We start from the raw sequence: 17,940 nt of genomic DNA, 5'->3' as shown, positions 1-17,940 counted from the left end.
AGACAAAGTCAATTTGGAAAAGTTCAAGAGAAAACATGATATTTGAAATTAGCCGTTACTTTAGGCATCCAAGGTAAATTAGATTTGATACAAATACCGTAGCGGTATTAGGTAGAATGCTCCTGTTGGAAATTAAGTAGCAATTCCTGTAGAGATGTAGAGTTGAAATAAATTAATACTTCTTGGAATAGTAAACTTCAGGATGAATGAGACTAGTTGTTATTAGTCCCTTTATGAGACCAAACTGCAGCTGGTATTTGTAATCCAAATGATAAAGTAGTAGAAGTAAATCTTCTCTTGATAAGCATGTAGCTTATAGGAAACAGAGCACTGGTTTTAGCAATACTCAACAACTAAGCACTTGTTTGGGGCGGGGTAATGCCTTAAGTAGAGGTGAGGAAGGTGAGTTGAGGCAAAAAGTAAAAGCAGGACTGGAATCCTTACAATAGAGCAAGCAAACAACTAATTGATCTGGTTGTTCGTTCCTGATAGTTCGCTCCTCTCTGTGTGTATTATGCATTTATGTTTTTGCTGTGTATTTACTGTACATATTTAACATTCCAATGTTCTTCACATACATGAATTTGTTATGTCTATTGTAAATACATATGAATATATATATATATATATATATATATATATATATATATATAGCTAAACACAAAACTCCGCACTCAGAACAAGGAACAGCTGGTGAGCAAGGGATGGGTGGAGTCCGAAACGCGTAAAGCTATGCACTAAGTGTTTACTTATGTTCGTTATGATTTTATCCAGATCCTATGTTTTTAAGTTTTTCAATAAACTTCAAGTTTTTATTCTACTGGTCGTGAATTGGATTTCCTTGTTCTGAGTACGGAGTTTTGTTTTCTTCTATTGTACTCTTTACCGCTTGGATGGAGGAGGTCTCCTTGCACTGATTACATGATCACCCTCTCAGGACGTGTGCCGACGCTGAAGAGCGCAACAGGTAGGGAACGGAGGTCTGAGCCCTGCTGGTTTGAATCTACCCTGTATATATATATATATATATATATATATATATATACTGTATATATATATATATATATATATATATCATGTATACCTATAGCTATATGTCTATTTCTATTGATAAATAGGTATAGATATCTATTTTACATTTAAATGATAAGATATGTAGAAATATATAAATACAAAATTAAGTCTTGTCTATGTAAAGAACTTAAGAATGTAAAATATGCATAACATGCTTCGTGTTTCGCACTTTAGGTCTAACACGTTGTCCGGTTAGCGCATATAAAGAATTTGTAATCGTAAAGCGCGTTCTTAAAGTATTAATTATAAAATATTAAAAAAATATTAGTAATAATTATAAAAAAATATTAAAGATACTGTAAAAAACTCTAAATAATTCATAGTTATTATCAATTAAAGCCAATTAGGAAATGATATGTACCAATACACAAACAGTATCTGCACTCAGCTCGAGACAAAATACAGAATGGCCGGCTTAATAATAAAATGTATCAATGTTCTTTGATGAAGAATATCAAAAGTTTACACACAGCAATTTTGATAATACAGGATATATAAAGAGTGCCTAACAAAAAAGGCTAAGGTGACTAAAGGTTGTACATTTATTCAAAAATGGAAACAGAAATTAAAAGCACTCTCCAGAAATTAAAAACGCTATATAGAGCAGTGATTTTTAACCTTTTTTCTCCAACATAGGTGTGTCCGGTCCACGGCGTCATCCTTACTTGTGGGATATTCTCTTCCCCAACAGGAAATGGCAAAGAGCCCAGCAAAGCTGGTCACATGATCCCTCCTAGGCTCCGCCTACCCCAGTCATTCTCTTTGCCGTTGTACAGGCAACATCTCCACGGAGATGGCTTAGAGTTTTTTAGTGTTTAACTGTAGTTTTTATTATTCAATCAAGAGTTTGTTATTTTAAAATAGTGCTGGTATGTACTATTTACTCAGAAACAGAAAAGAGATGAAGATTTCTGTTTGTATGAGGAAAATGATTTTAGCAACCGTCACTAAAATCCATGGCTGTTCCACACAGGACTGTTGAGAGCAATTAACTTCAGTTGGGGGAACAGTGAGCAGTCTCTTGCTGCTTGAGGTATGACACATTCTAACAAGACGATGTAATGCTGGAAGCTGTCATTTTCCCTATGGGATCCGGTAAGCCATGTTTATAAAGATCGTAAATAAGGGCTTCACAAGGGCTTATTAAGACTGTAGACTTTTTCTGGGCTAAATCGATTCATTATTAACACATATTTAGCCTTGAGGAATCATTTTATCTGGGTATTTTGATATAATAATATCGGCAGGCACTGTTTTAGACTCCTTATTATTTAGGGGCTTTCCCAAATCATAGGCAGAGCCTCATTTTCGCGCCGGTGTTGCGCACTTGTTTTTGAGAGGCATGACATGCAGTCGCATGTGAGAGGAGCTCTGATACTTAGAAAAGACTTTCTGAAGCGTCATTTGGTATCGTATTCCCCTTTGGGCTTGGTTGGGTCTCAGCAAAGCAGATACCAGGGACTGTAAAGGGGTTAAAGTTAAAAACGGCTCCGGTTCCGTTATTTTAAGGGTTAAAGCTTCCAAATTTGGTGTGCAATACTTTTAAGGCTTTAAGACACTGTGGTGAAAATTTGGTGAATTTTGAACAATTCCTTCATGTTTTTTCGCAATTGCAGTAATAAAGTGTGTTCAGTTTAAAATTTAAAGTGACAGTAACGGTTTTATTTTAAAACGTTTTTTGTACTTTGTTATCAAGTTTATGCCTGTTTAACATGTCTGAACTACCAGATAGACTGTGTTCTGAATGTGGGGAAGCCAGAATTCCTATTCATTTAAATAAATGTGATTTATGTGACAATGACAATGATGCCCAAGATGATTCCTCAAGTGAGGGGAGTAAGCATGGTACTGCATCATTCCCTCCTTCGTCTACACGAGTCTTGCCCACTCAGGAGGCCCCTAGTACATCTAGCGCGCCAATACTCCTTACTATGCAACAATTAACGGCTGTAATGGATAATTCTGTCAAAAACATTTTAGCCAAAATGAACACTTACCAGCGTAAGCGTGACTGCTCTGTTTTAGATACTGAAGAGCATGACAACGCTGATAATAATGGTTCTGAAGGGCCCCTAACCCAGTCTGATGGGGCCAGGGAGGTTTTGTCTGAGGGAGAAATTACTGATTCAGGGAACATTTCTCAACAAGCTGAACCTGATGTGATTACGTTTAAATTTAAGTTGGAACATCTCCGCATTCTGCTCAAGGAGGTATTATCCACTCTGGATGATTGTGACAAGTTGGTCATCCCAGAGAAACTATGTAAAATGGACAAGTTCCTAGAGGTCCCGGGACTCCCAGAAGCTTTTCCTATACCCAAGCGGGTGGCGGACATTGTTAATAAAGAATGGGAAAGGCCCGGTATTCCTTTCGTCCCTCCCCCATATTTAAAAAATTGTTTCCTATGGTCGACCCCAGAAAGGACTTATGGCAGACAGTCCCCAAGGTCGAGGGAGCGGTTTCCACTTTAAACAAACGCACCACTATACCCATAGAGGATAGTTGTGCTTTTAAAGATCCTATGGATAAAAAATTAGAAGGTTTACTTAAAAAGATGTTTGTTCAGCAGGGTTACCTTCTACAACCTATTTCATGCATTGTCCCTGTAGCTACAGCCGCATGTTTCTGGTTCGATGAGCTGATAAAGGCGGTCGATAGTGATTCTCCCCCTTATGAGGAGATTATGGACAGAATCAATGCTCTCAAATTGGCTAATTCTTTCACCCTAGACGCCACTTTGCAATTGGCTAGGTTAGCGGCTAAGAATTCAGGGTTTGCTATTGTGGCGCGCAGAGCGCTTTGGTTGAAATCTTGGTCAGCTGATGCGTCTTCCAAGAACAAGCTACTTAACATTCCTTTCAAGGGGAAAACGCTGTTTGGCCCTGACTTGAAAGAGATTATCTCTGATATCACTGGGGGTAAGGGCCACGCCCTTCCTCAGGATCGGCCTTTCAAGGCAAAAAATAAACCTAATTTTCGTCCCTTTCGTAGAATCGGACCAGCCCAAAGTGCTACGTCCTCTAAGCAAGAGGGTAATACTTCTCAAGCCAAGCCAGCTTGGAGACCAATGCAAGGCTGGAACAAGGGAAAGCAGGCCAAGAAACCTGCCACTGCTACCAAGACAGCATGAAATGTTGGCCCCCGATCCGGGACCGGATCTGGTGGGGGGCAGACTCTCTCTCTTCGCTCAGGCTTGGGCAAGAGATGTTCTGGATCCTTGGGCGCTAGAAATAGTCTCCCAAGGTTATCTTCTGGAATTCAAGGGGCTTCCCCCAAGGGGGAGGTTCCACAGGTCTCAGTTGTCTTCAGACCACATAAAAAGACAGGCATTCTTACATTGTGTAGAAGACCTGTTAAAAATGGGAGTGATTCATCCTGTTCCATTAAGAGAACAAGGGATGGGGTTCTACTCCAATCTGTTCATAGTTCCCAAAAAAGAGGGAACGTTCAGACCAATCTTAGATCTCAAGATCTTAAACAAGTTTCTCAAGGTTCCATCGTTCAAGATGGAAACCATTCGAACTATTCTTCCTTCCATCCAGGAAGGTCAATTCTTGACCACGGTGGATTTAAAGGATGCGTATCTACATATTCCTATCCACAAGGAACATCATCGGTTCCTAAGGTTCGCATTCCTGGACAAGCATTACCAGTTCGTGGCGCTTCCTTTCGGATTAGCCACTGCTCCAAGGATTTTCACAAAGGTACTAGGGTCCCTTCTAGCTGTGCTAAGACCAAGGGGCATTGCTGTAGTACCTTACTTGGACGACATTCTGATTCAAGCGTCGTCCCTTCCTCAAGCAAAGGCTCACACGGACATTGTCCTGGCCTTTCTCAGATCTCACGGATGGAAAGTGAACGTGGAAAAGAGTTCTCTATCTCCGTCAACAAGGGTTCCCTTCTTGGGAACAATAATAGACTCCTTAGAAATGAGGATTTTTCTGACAGAGGCCAGAAAAACAAAACTTCTAGACTCTTGTCGGATACTTCATTCCGTTCCTCTTCCTTCCATAGCGCAGTGCATGGAAGTGATCGGTTTGATGGTAGCGGCAATGGACATAGTTCCTTTTGCGCGCATTCATCTAAGACCATTACAACTGTGCATGCTCAGTCAGTGGAATGGGGACTATACAGACTTGTCTCCGAAGATACAAGTAAATCAGAGGACCAGAGACTCACTCCGTTGGTGGCTGTCCCTGGACAACCTGTCACAAGGGATGACATTCCGCAGACCGGAGTGGGTCATCGTCACGACCGACGCCAGTCTGATGGGCTGGGGCGCGGTCTGGGGATCCCTGAAAGCTCAGGGTCTTTGGTCTCGGGAAGAATCTCTTCTACCGATAAATATTCTGGAACTGAGAGCGATATTCAATGCTCTCAAGGCTTGGCCTCAGCTAGCGAGGGCCAAGTTCATACGGTTTCAATCAGACAACATGACAACTGTTGCGTACATCAACCATCAGGGGGGAACAAGGAGTTCCCTAGCGATGGAAGAAGTGACCAAAATCATTCTATGGGTGGAGTCTCACTCCTGCCACCTGTCTGCTATCCACATCCCAGGAGTGGAAAATTGGGAAGCGGATTTTCTGAGTCGTCAGACATTGCATCCGGGGGAGTGGGAACTCCATCCGGAAATCTTTGCCCAAGTCACTCAGCTGTGGGGCATTCCAGACATGGATCTGATGGCCTCTCGTCAGAACTTCAAAGTTCCTTGCTACGGGTCCAGATCCAGGGATCCCAAGGCGGCTCTAGTGGATGCACTAGTAGCACCTTGGACCTTCAAACTAGCTTATGTGTTCCCGCCGTTTCCTCTCATCCCCAGGCTGGTAGCCAGGATCAATCAGGAGAGGGCGTCGGCGATCTTGATAGCTCCTGCGTGGCCACGCAGGACTTGGTATGCAGATCTGGTGAATATGTCATCGGCTCCACCTTGGAAGCTACCTTTGAGACGAGACCTTCTTGTTCAGGGTCCGTTCGAACATCCGAATCTGGTTTCACTCCAGCTGACTGCTTGGAGATTGAACGCTTGATCTTATCGAAGCGAGGGTTCTCAGATTCTGTTATCGATACTCTTGTTCAGGCCAGAAAGCCTGTAACTAGAAAGATTTACCACAAAATTTGGAAAAAATATATCTGTTGGTGTGAATCTAAAGGATTCCCTTGGGACAAGGTTAAGATTCCTAAGATTCTATCCTTCCTTCAAGAAGGATTGGAAAAAGGATTATCTGCTAGTTCCCTGAAGGGACAGATTTCTGCCTTGTCTGTGTTACTTCACAAAAAGCTGGCAGCTGTGCCAGATGTTCAAGCCTTTGTTCAGGCTCTGGTTAGAATTAAGCCTGTTTACAAACCTTTGACTCCTCCTTGGAGTCTCAACTTAGTTCTTTCAGTTCTTCAGGGGGTTCCGTTTGAACCCCTACATTCCGTTGATATTAAGTTATTATCTTGGAAAGTTTTGTTTTTAGTTGCGATTTCTTCTGCTAGAAGAGTTTCAGAATTATCTGCTCTGCAGTGTTCTCCTCCTTATCTGGTGTTCCATGCAGATAAGGTGGTTTTACGTACTAAACCTGGTTTTCTTCCAAAAGTTGTTTCTAACAAAAACATTAACCAGGAGATTATCGTACCTTCTCTGTGTCCGAAACCAGTGTCAAAGAAGGAACGTTTGTTGCACAATCTGGATGTTGTTCGCGCTCTAAAATTCTATTTAGATGCTACAAAGGATTTTAGACAAACATCTTCCTTGTTTGTTGTTTAGTCCGGTAAAAGGAGAGGTCAAAAAGCAACTTCTACCTCTCTCTCTTTTTGGATTAAAAGCATCATCAGATTGGCTTACGAGACTGCCGGACGGCAGCCTCCCGAAAGAATCACGGCTCATTCCACTAGGGCTGTGGCTTCCACATGGGCCTTCAAGAACGAGGCTTCTGTTGATCAGATATGTAGGGCAGCGACTTGGTCTTCACTGCACACTTTTACCAAATTTTACAAGTTTGATACTTTTGCTTCTTCTGAGGCTATTTTTGGGAGAAAGGTTTTGCAAGCCGTGGTGCCTTCCATTTAGGTGACCTGATTTGCTCCCTCCCTTCATCCGTGTCCTAAAGCTTTGGTATTGGTTCCCACAAGTAAGGATGACGCCGTGGACCGGACACACCTATGTTGGAGAAAACAGAATTTATGTTTACCTGATAAATTACTTTCTCCAACGGTGTGTCCGGTCCACGGCCCGCCCTGGTTTTTTTAATCAGGTCTGATAATTTATTTTCTTTAACTACAGTCACCACGGTACCATATGGTTTCTCCTATGCAAATATTCCTCCTTAACGTCGGTCGAATGACTGGGGTAGGCGGAGCCTAGGAGGGATCATGTGACCAGCTTTGCTGGGCTCTTTGCCATTTCCTGTTGGGGAAGAGAATATCCCACAAGTAAGGATGACGCCGTGGACCGGACACACCGTTGGAGAAAGTAATTTATCAGGTAAACATAAATTCTGTTTTTTGCCGTGGCACACTTTTTTACATAAAAAAATCCTGTGGCACACCACCATCCCAAAATTTTTAAAAAATCACACATTGTAGCCTAATACAGCATATATATATATATATACACATACACACAAACACACACATACTGTATGTATTGTGCTGTTATGCCATGCCTCCTACAAACTACCCCTGCAATGGGAGTAAAAAACAAGCAAAGTTTAAAAAATATGTCACACTGTTGTCAGTCTGCCGTGGCACACCTGAGGATCTCTCACGGCACACTAGTGTGCCACGGCACACTGGTTGAAAAACACTGATATAGAGAGAATGTAATGCTGATAAAAATGCTATATTTAAAATGCTAAAGTTAAAAATTAAACACAAAAATTAGAAACATGGATCCATGTGGTTATTTATAATATAAAAACCATTCGGCTAGATTACGAGTTGTGCGTTAGGTTAAAAAAGCAGCGTTAAGAGGTCCTAATGCTGCTTTTTGATGCCCGCTGGTATTACGAGTCTTGCAGGTATAGGTGTAACGCTCACTTTTTTGGACAGACTTGGAAATACCGCAAATCAACTTACGTCAATTGCGTATCCTATTTTTTCAATGGGACTTGCATAGCGCCGGTATTACGAGTCTGCCAAAAAGTGAGTGGTAGACCCTCTCCCTTCTAGACTGGTAACGCATTCTAAAGTCAGTAGTTAAGAGTTTTACACTACAACGCCGTAGCATAAAACTATTAACTAAAGTGCTAAAAAGTTCACTAACACCCATAAACTACCTATTAACCCCTAAACCGAGGTCCTCCCGCATTGCAAACACAATTATTTTTAACCCCTAATCTGCCAAACCAGACATCGCCGCCATTATAATAAATATATTAACCCCTAAGCCACCGCACTCCCGCCTCGCAAACATTAGTTAAATATTATTAACCGCTAATATGCCATCCCTAACATCGCCGACACCTACCTACATTTATTAACCCCTAATATGCCGCCCCCAATGTCAGCGCCACTATACTAAAGTTATTAACCTCTAAATCTAAGTCTAACCCTAACCCCCCTAACTTAAAAATAATTAAAAGAAATCTAAATAAAATTATTATCATTAGCTAAATTATTCCTATATAAAACTAAATACTTACCTATAAAATAAACCCTAAGTTAGCAACAATATAACTAATAGTTACATTGTAACTAGCTTAGGGTTTATTTTTATTTTACAGTCAAGTTTGTATTTATTTTAACTATGTAGAAAAGTTACTAAATAGTTATTAACTATTTAATAACTACCTAGTTAAAATAAATACAAATTGACCTGTAAAATAAAACCTAACCTAAGTTACAATTATACCTAACACGACACTATAATTAAATTAATTCCCTAAATTAAATACAATTAAATAAACTTATCTAAAGTGCAAAAAAAACCCCACTAAATTAAAGAAAATAATAAACAAATTACAAGATTTTTAAACTAATTACACCTAATCTAATCCCCCTGTTCCAATCAGCCAATAGAATGCTAGCTCAATCCTATTGGCTGATTGCATCATTTTTTCTACATTAATTCCGATTGGCTGATAGAACTCTATCAGCCAATCGGAATTGAAGGGACGCCATCTTGGATGACGTCATTTAATGGAACCTTCATTGTAGAAGAAGACGTCATTTGAAGAGGATGCTCCGAGTCGGATGTCTTGAAGATGGACCCGCTCCGCGCTGGATGGATAAAGATAGAAGATGCCGTCTGGATGAAGACTTCTGCCCGTCTGGAGGACCACTTCGCTCGGCTTGGATGAAGACTATTTAATAACTATTCTACCTAGTTAAAATAAATACAAACTTACCTGTAAAATAAAAATAAACCCTAAGATAGCTACAATGTAACTATTAGTTATATTGTAGCTATCTTAGGGGGTTTATTTTATAGGTATTTCATTTTAAATAGGAATAATTTAGTTAATCATAGTAATATTTATTTAGATTTCTTTTAATTATATTTAAGTTAGGGGGTGTTAGGGTTAGGGTTAGACTTAGATTTAGGGGTTAATAACTTTAATATAGTGGTGGCGACGTTGGGGACGGCAGATTAGGGGTTAATAAATGTAGGTAGGTGGCGATGTTAGGGCCGGCAGATTTGGGGTTAATAATATTTAACTAATGTTTGCGAGGCGGGAGTGCGGTGGTTTAGGGGTTAATATGTTTATTATAGTGGAGGCGACGTTGGGAGCGGCAGATGAGGGGTTAATAAGTGTAGGTAGGTGGCGGCGATATTGGGAGCGGCAGAGTAGGGGTTAATAAATATAATGTAGGTGTCAGCGATGTTGGGGGCAGCAGATTAGGGATTCATAAGTATAATGTAAGTGGCGGCGGTGTCCGGAGCGGCAGATTAGGGGTTAATAATTATAATATAGGTATATAGGTGTCGGCGATGTCGGGGGCAGCAGATTAGGGGTTAATAAGTGCAAGATTAGGGGTGTTTAGACTCGGGTTCATGTTAGGGTGTTAGGTGTAGACATAACTTTAGTTTCCCCATAGGAATCAATGGGGCTGCGTTAAGGAGTTTTACGCTGCGTTTTTGCAGGTGACTTTTTTTCAGCCGGTTCTCCCCGTTGATTCCTACGGGGAAGTCGTGCACGAGCATGTTACACCAGCTCACCGCTGACTTAAGCAGCGCTGGTATTGGATTGCGGTAATGAGCAAAATTTTGCTCAATGCTCACTTATTGTCTTTTAACGACGGGTTTGTAAAAACCTGTAATACCAGCGCTGCATGTAAGTGAGCGGTGAGGGAAAACTGCTCGTTAGCACCGCATAGCCTCTAACGCAAAACACGTATTCTAGCCGATTGCTAACTTGCTGTGATTAGGTTAACTTGGTTCAGAACATTTGGTATATACCTATCTTATACAATGTTACTGGTATAAATGGATACAAAATAGACTGCAGATAGATACAAAAAAACACGAGGATATACAAAATAGTGCCCAAATATAATAAAAACTTAAGTTCAAGTAAGTAAGGTGGTGTGAGTATCCAAACGTGGCCTGATTTCTCTGTCTAAGTGTGGGGTTTCCAAACAAAACAACAAACAAACGAAAGTAAAGTAAAAAAATGGAAGTGAAACGTCAAAAAAGCAAAAAAAATCCTAAAAAAAATGTTTAAGTGTAAAAGAGAAAAAAAGTGTGCAAAAAAAAATCATGAAAAATATATGTAATCACCGGTGGTGTTCCAATATGTGATTACAAATTGTAAAGGATATCGTGCAGGGAAATGTTCTTCAGCTTCCTAAAGTTCTTTGTGTCCTGTGTTGTCCTGTGAACAATAAATCACAATAGTGTAGAGTATAACCGAAATAGTGGTAGTATCAAAAATTGGCTTACCAGTTTAAAGTCTTGAAATTTAATTTGATAGTATAGTGAAAACAAGGAACTTAATAAACTAATATAATAAACTCTGTACCGCTAAAACATATATAGTTCCTTCCTATTCTGTCTATGTAAATGTCATTTTTTTTTGAATGAGAGAGTGTGGTTTCTGTTTCTTTATTTTAGAAGTACTGTGAATCTCCTTCTATATATATTGAAACATATCTGGATTACAAAACATCTTACAGAGTTTAACATATCCAATGAGAATACATATCTTTTATTAATTAGTTCCAATATCTTATTATGGTTCCAATAGCCATGAGAGACATAAGGATTCTAGCTAGAATTACATGTACGCAATTGTCATAATAACAGGCATCCCCCACATTAAACACTTAGAGGGTGATTCACGTACTTCTACAATAAAGATACAGAAACCAAACTCTCTCATTCAAATCGACATTTACATAGACAGAATAGGAATTATATATGTTGCAGCGGTACAGAGTTTATTATATTAGTTTATAAAGTTCCTTGTTTTCACTATACTATCAACTTAAATTTCAAGATTTTGTCATCAACTTGTCCTTGTTATTAACCCCTAATCTGCCGCTCCCGATATCGACGCCACTGAAATAAATGTATTATCTTCTATTCCGCCGCTCCCCGACATCGCCGCCACTAAATAACGTTATTAACTCCTGAACCTCTGGCCTCTCACATCACTTCCACTAAATAAACCTATTAACCCCTCAACTGCCGCCCCCCAAATTGCAACAACCTAAATTAAACTATATTAACCCCTAAACCTAAGCGTAACCCTAATCCTAACACCTGCTAACTTTAACATAATTAAAATAGACCTAAATTAAAGTTACAATTATTTACTAAATAATACCTTTAATATTTAAAGCTAAAAACAAAGTTACCTGTGAAATAAAAATAAAACCTAAGCTAGCTACAATACAACTGATAGTTATATTGTAGCTAGCTTAGGTTTTTATTTCACAGGTAAGTTTGTATTTATTTTAACTAGATATACTAGTTAATAAATAGTTATTAACTATTTACTAACTACCTAGTTAAAATAAATACAAAGTACCTTTGAAATAAAAGTAAAACCTTAGCTAAACAACTAACATTACAAAAATAAAAAGAACTACCATTACAAAAAATAAAAAACACTCAGCTAGATTTAGAGTTTTGTCGGTAAAGACCCACGTAGCTAACTCTGCTTTTTTTCCCAGCGCACCCTTAAGACAACGCTGGTATTTAGAGTTGTCTGAGTGGCTGCGTTAGGCTCAGAAAAGGGAGCGTTGAGCCTAATTTAGCTCCACTTCAACCCTCAATACCAGCGTTGCCTACGGTAGCGGTAAGATGGAAAAACGTGCTCGTGCACGATATCCCCATAGAGAACAATGGGGCTGAGCTGGCTGAAAAGAACCTAACACCTGCAAAAAAGCAGCGTTCAGCTCCTAACGCAGCCCCATTGTTTCCTATGGGAAAACACTCTCTAAGTCTACATCTAACACCCTAACATGAACCCCGAGTCTAAACACCCCTTACCTTACACTTATTAACCCCTAATCTTCCGGCCTCGCTATCGCTGACACCTGCATAATATTATTAACCCCTAATCTGCTGCTCCAGACACCGCGCAACCTACATTATAGCTATGAACCCCTAATTTACTGCCCCTAACATCACCGACACCTACATTATATTTATTAACCCCTAATCTGCCCCCCCCCAACGTCGCCGCAACCTAACTACACTTATTAACCCCTAATCTGCCGACCGAACCTTGCCGCCACTATAATAAATGTATTAACCCCTAAACCGCCGCACTTCCGCCTCGCAAACACTAGAATAAATTGTACTAACCCCTAATCTGTTGTACCTAACATCGCTGCCACCTACCTACAATTATTAACCCCTAATCTCCCGCCTGCAACATCGCCGCTACTATAATAAATGTATTAACCCCTAAACCTAAGTCTAACCCTAACACCCCCCTAACATAAATATGATTTAAATTAAATGAAATAATATTCCTAAAATTAAATAAATTAATCCTATTTAAAAATAAATACTTACCTAGAAAATAAACCCTAATATAGCTACAATATAACTAATAATTACATTGTATCTATTTTAGGATTAATATTTATTTTACAGGCAACTTTGTATTTATTTTAACTAGGTACACTAGCTAATAAATAGTTAATAACTATTTAATAGCTACCTAGTTTTAAATAAGTACAAAATTGAGCTTGCATTCTATTGACTGTTCCAATCAGTCAATAGAATGCAAGCTCAATACGATTGGCTGATTGGATCAGCCAATCGGATTGAACTTCAATCTGATTGGCTGATTGCATCAGCCAATCAGATTTTTCCTACCTTAATTCCGATTGGCTGATAGAATCCTATCAGCCAATCAGAATTGAAGGGACGCCATCTTGGATGACATCCCTTAAAGGAACCTTCATTCGTCGGGAGGTCGTCGGTTGAAGAGGATGGCTCCACATCGGCTCCTTTGAAGATGGCTCCGCTCCGGATGGATGAAGATTGAAGACGCCGCCTGGATGAAGACTTCTACCGGATTGAGGACCTCTTCTTGTCCCGCTTGGATGAAGACTTCTACCGGATGAAGGACCTCCTCTGCGCACCTTGGATGAAGAATTTGGCTCGGCTGGGTGAAGACGACTCAAGGTAGGATGATCTTCAGGGGGTTAGCGATAGGTTTTTTTAAAGGGGGTTTGGGTGGGTTAGAGTAGGGGTATGTGGGTTGTATTGTTGGGGGGTATTGTATTTTTATTTTCAGGTAAAAGAGCTGATTACTTTGGGGCAAGGCCCAGCAAAAAGCCATTTTAAGGGCTGGTAAAAGAACTGGTTACTTTTGTAATTTAGAATAGGGTAGGGCATTTTTTTTATTTTTGTGGGATTTTTTATTTTATTAGGGGGCTTAGATTAGGTGTAATTAGTTTAAACTTCTTGTAAATCGTTTTTATTTTTTGTAATTTAGTGAGGGGTTTTGTATTATAGAATAGTTTATTTAATTGTATTTTAGTTTAGCAAATTGTAGTTAATTTATTTATTTAATTTAATGATAGTGTAGTGTTAGGTGTATTTGTAACTTAGGTTAGGATTTATTTTACAGGTAATTTTGTACTTATTTTAACTAGGTAGCTATTAAATAGTTATTAACTATTTAATAGCTATTGTACCTAGTTAAAGTAAATACAAAGTTGCCTGTAAAATAAATATAAATCCTAAAATAGATACAATGTAAGTAAGTATTTATTTTTAAATAGGATTAATTTATTTAATTTTAGGAATATTATTTAGTTTAATTTAAATTATATTTATGTTAGGGGGGTGTTAGGGTTAGGGTTAGACTTAGGTTTAGGGGTTAATACATTTATTATAGTAGCAGCGACGTTGCAGGCGGGAGATTAGGGGTTAATAATTGTAGGTAGGTGGCGGCGATGTTAGGGACGGCAGATTAGGGGTTAAAACAATTTATTCTAGTGTTTGCGAGGCGGGAGTGCGGTGATTTAGGGGTTAATACATTTATTATAATGGCGGCGAGGTCCGGTCGGCAGATTAGGGGTTAATACTTGTAGTTAGGTTGCGGCGATGTTGGGGGGGCAGATTAGGGGTTAATAAATATAATATAGGTGTCGGCGATGTTAGGGGCAGCAGATTAGGGGTTCATAGGGATAATGTAGGTGGCGGCGGTGTCTGGTCGGCAGATTAGGGGTTAAAAAATGTTATTAGAGGGTTTGCGATGTGGGGGGGGCCTCGGTTTAGGGGTACATAGGTAGTTTATGGGTGTTAGTGTACTTTATAGCACAGTAGTTAAGAGCTTTATATTCCGGCGTTAGCCCATAAAGCTCTTAACTACTGACTTTTTTTGGCGATAGGAGTCTTGTCGGTAGAGGCTCTACCAATCAGTTCTTCCAAGACTCCAAATACCAGCATTAGGCAAATCCCATTGAAAAGATAGGATACGCAATTGACGTAAGGAGATCTGCGGTAGCCTGGAGTCGCGGTAAGGAAGTGAGCGGTAGACCCTTTCCTGCCTGACTCTAAATACCAGCGGGCGGTGAAAAGCAGCATTAGGACCCCTTAACGTTGCTTTTGACGGCTAATGCCAAACTCTAAATCTAGGTGACTAAAATTAAAAAAGAAAAAAACTACCATTACAAATAATAACAAACAAAATTATCCAAAACAATAAAAAATATTCCTATTCTAATACCCTATTAAAAAAAAAAAACACCCCAAAATAAAAAACCCTAATCTATGATAAATTACCAAGGGCCCTTAAAATTGTAAGGCATTGCCCTAAAGAAATCAGCTCTTTTTCTAAAAAAGGAAAACAAACACCCCCTAACAGTATACAAATCCCCGCCCCCCAAACCCACAAAATAAAAATAAAGTTAAACCTAATCTATCCATTGCCCTGAAAAGGGCATTTGTATGGGCATTGCCAATAGGAATGAGAGCTGCTTAAATCCCATTGGGTGATTTGAACAGCCAATAGGATTTAAGCAGCTCTACTTCCTATTGGCTGAATTACATTTTGTAGCCAATAGGAATGCAATGGTACCCCCAGTATAAAAGAGGTACCTTGCATTTGAATCCTCAGTGTGCGGCGGACGATCGCATAAAGAGGACCTCCACGTCGGATCCATGGACCGCCACATGGACCTCTGCCTTGGACCTCCGCCTCTGCACATCGACTGCTCTGCCTCCGCAGGAATGAAAAAGATGCCTGTCCCTCGATGGATGAAGATGGAGCCGCCTGGATGAAGATGGAGCTGCCTGGATGAAGATGGAGCCGCTGGGATGAAGATCGTTCAAGCCGGACTTCAACAACTGTGAGTACCTAAAAAGGGGTTAGTGTTAGGTTTTTAAAGGTTTTTTAGGTGTTTTTTTTAGTAGATTAGGGTTTGGGCTTGTCTTAAAAGAGCTGAATGCCCTTTTAAGGGTCAGAAAAAGAGCTGAATGCCCTTTTCACTGGGTAGCTTAGGTTTTTTTAGAGTTATTTTTTTTATTTTGGGGGGTTGGTTGGGTGGTGGGTTTTACTGTTTTGGGGGTCTTTGTATTTTTATACAGGAAAAAGAGCTGATTTCTTTAGGGCAATGCCCTGCAATGCCCTACAAAAGGCCCTTTTAATGGCTATTGGTAGTTTATTGTAGGTAAGGGGGGGTTATTTTGGGGGAGCTTTTTTATTTAGATAGGGCTATTAGATTAGGTGTAATTGTTTTTATTTTGGATAATTTTGTTTGTTATTTTTTGTAATTTAGTATTTTTATTTTTTGTAACTAGATTTAATTTCTTTAGTAGTGTTAGGTTTTTTTAATGAGTAATTTAATTTATTTAATTGATAGTTATTTTAATTTTAGTCTAATAGTAATTTTAGTTTTATTTATAGTTTAAACTTAGTTTTTTTTTAATTTCACAGGTAAATTTTTGTTTATTTTAAGATAGGGATATTGTAAATTTAATTTAAAGTTAGCAGGTTGTTAGCTTTAGGGGTTAATAGTTTCATTTACTTTTTGGCGATGTGGGGGGCTGGCAGTTTAAGGGTTTATTTAGTGGTAGTGATGTGGGAGGCCAGAGGTTTAGGGGTTAAAAACTTTATTTTGTGGCTGCGATGTCTTGAAGCGGCGGAATAGGGGTTAATATCTTTATTATAGTGTGGGCAATGTTGGGGTGCGGGGGAATAGGCGTTAATAACTTTAGTATAGTGGCAACGATGTTGGGAGGAGCTGAATAGGGGTTAATAGATTTTATTAGTGGCGGCGATGTCGGGAGTGGCAAATTAGGGGTTAATAACTGTAAAATAGTGTTTGCAATGCGAGAGGGCCTCAGTTTAGGGGTTAATAGGTAGTTTATGGGTGTTAGTGTACTTTGTAACAGTTTAGTTATGAGTTTTGTGTAACAGTTTTGTTGCGTAAAACTCATAACTACTGCTCTCAGATTGCGGAACGGATCGTGTCAGTATAGGCTGTAATGCAAGCTTTTTAGCCTCACCGCAAAACTTGTAATGGCAGCGCCTTCTATAGCAGATTTTGATATTTGATAAATATCAGTCTAGAGTAAACTTTCACTTTACATGTATAGGGGGATCAAATACGAGTTTGTCACTTTCACCAGCGACACCATCTAGAATAAAGTTGTCTCTATCCCCCATTGTCACACAATATGGATGACTAATCATCCTATCTCATAATGCCATATTAAATGGACCCTGGCACATAGAGTGAGAACAGCATTTCACTTCTCTTTTTTTATTACAATCTTTATACTACAGGCATTTATTATAGACACCTCTTTTAGATAGATCCCAGAAGAGAGCTGATCTTGCATATATAATAGCAATTGAAACACTTTCAGAAATATCTACTCTGATTAAGTTTTTACATCTCTGTTATAACTTGACACCTGATGCTTACAGTGTCTGCTACTGTTGCATGCCCATGATGTTCCACAATTCCCCATTCCCATAAAAACATAATACACTATGAAAACGGGAAATGACGTAACAAGAGATTTGGTATGGTAAGCGGCCACTTCCAAATCCGTAGAAGAATTTACTGATGGTAAAGCCCAGGAATGTGAGCACCATTCTATTTAAGCAGCAAAGGATCAGATCCTTAGCATAGAGTTTGCGAATTACAAATGATAATAACAAAAACATGTTGCTAACAAAAACAAATGTCACTTCCGTTTTTTAGTTTCCGGTTCAACCATATGACACTGGACAAAGAAAGGGGGCGGCTACGCAAACAATTAGCGCTCAAACGTCAATTAACGATTAATCAAAGCCCCTATAAATGGCTACCAGGACTACCTAGTTTTCAGTCTTGATAAAGACCTTAGGATATAGACCAAAACGTGTTGACTTTAAACTGGTAAGCCAATTGGTGATACTACCACTATTTTGGGTGTGATTTATTTTTCACAGGACACCACAGGGCACAAAGAACTTTAGG

The sequence above is a fragment of the Bombina bombina genome, chromosome 5, assembly GCF_027579735.1.
Source record: "Bombina bombina isolate aBomBom1 chromosome 5, aBomBom1.pri, whole genome shotgun sequence".
NCBI lineage: Eukaryota > Metazoa > Chordata > Amphibia > Anura > Bombinatoridae > Bombina > Bombina bombina.
This window is presented reverse-complemented; position numbering follows the sequence as displayed.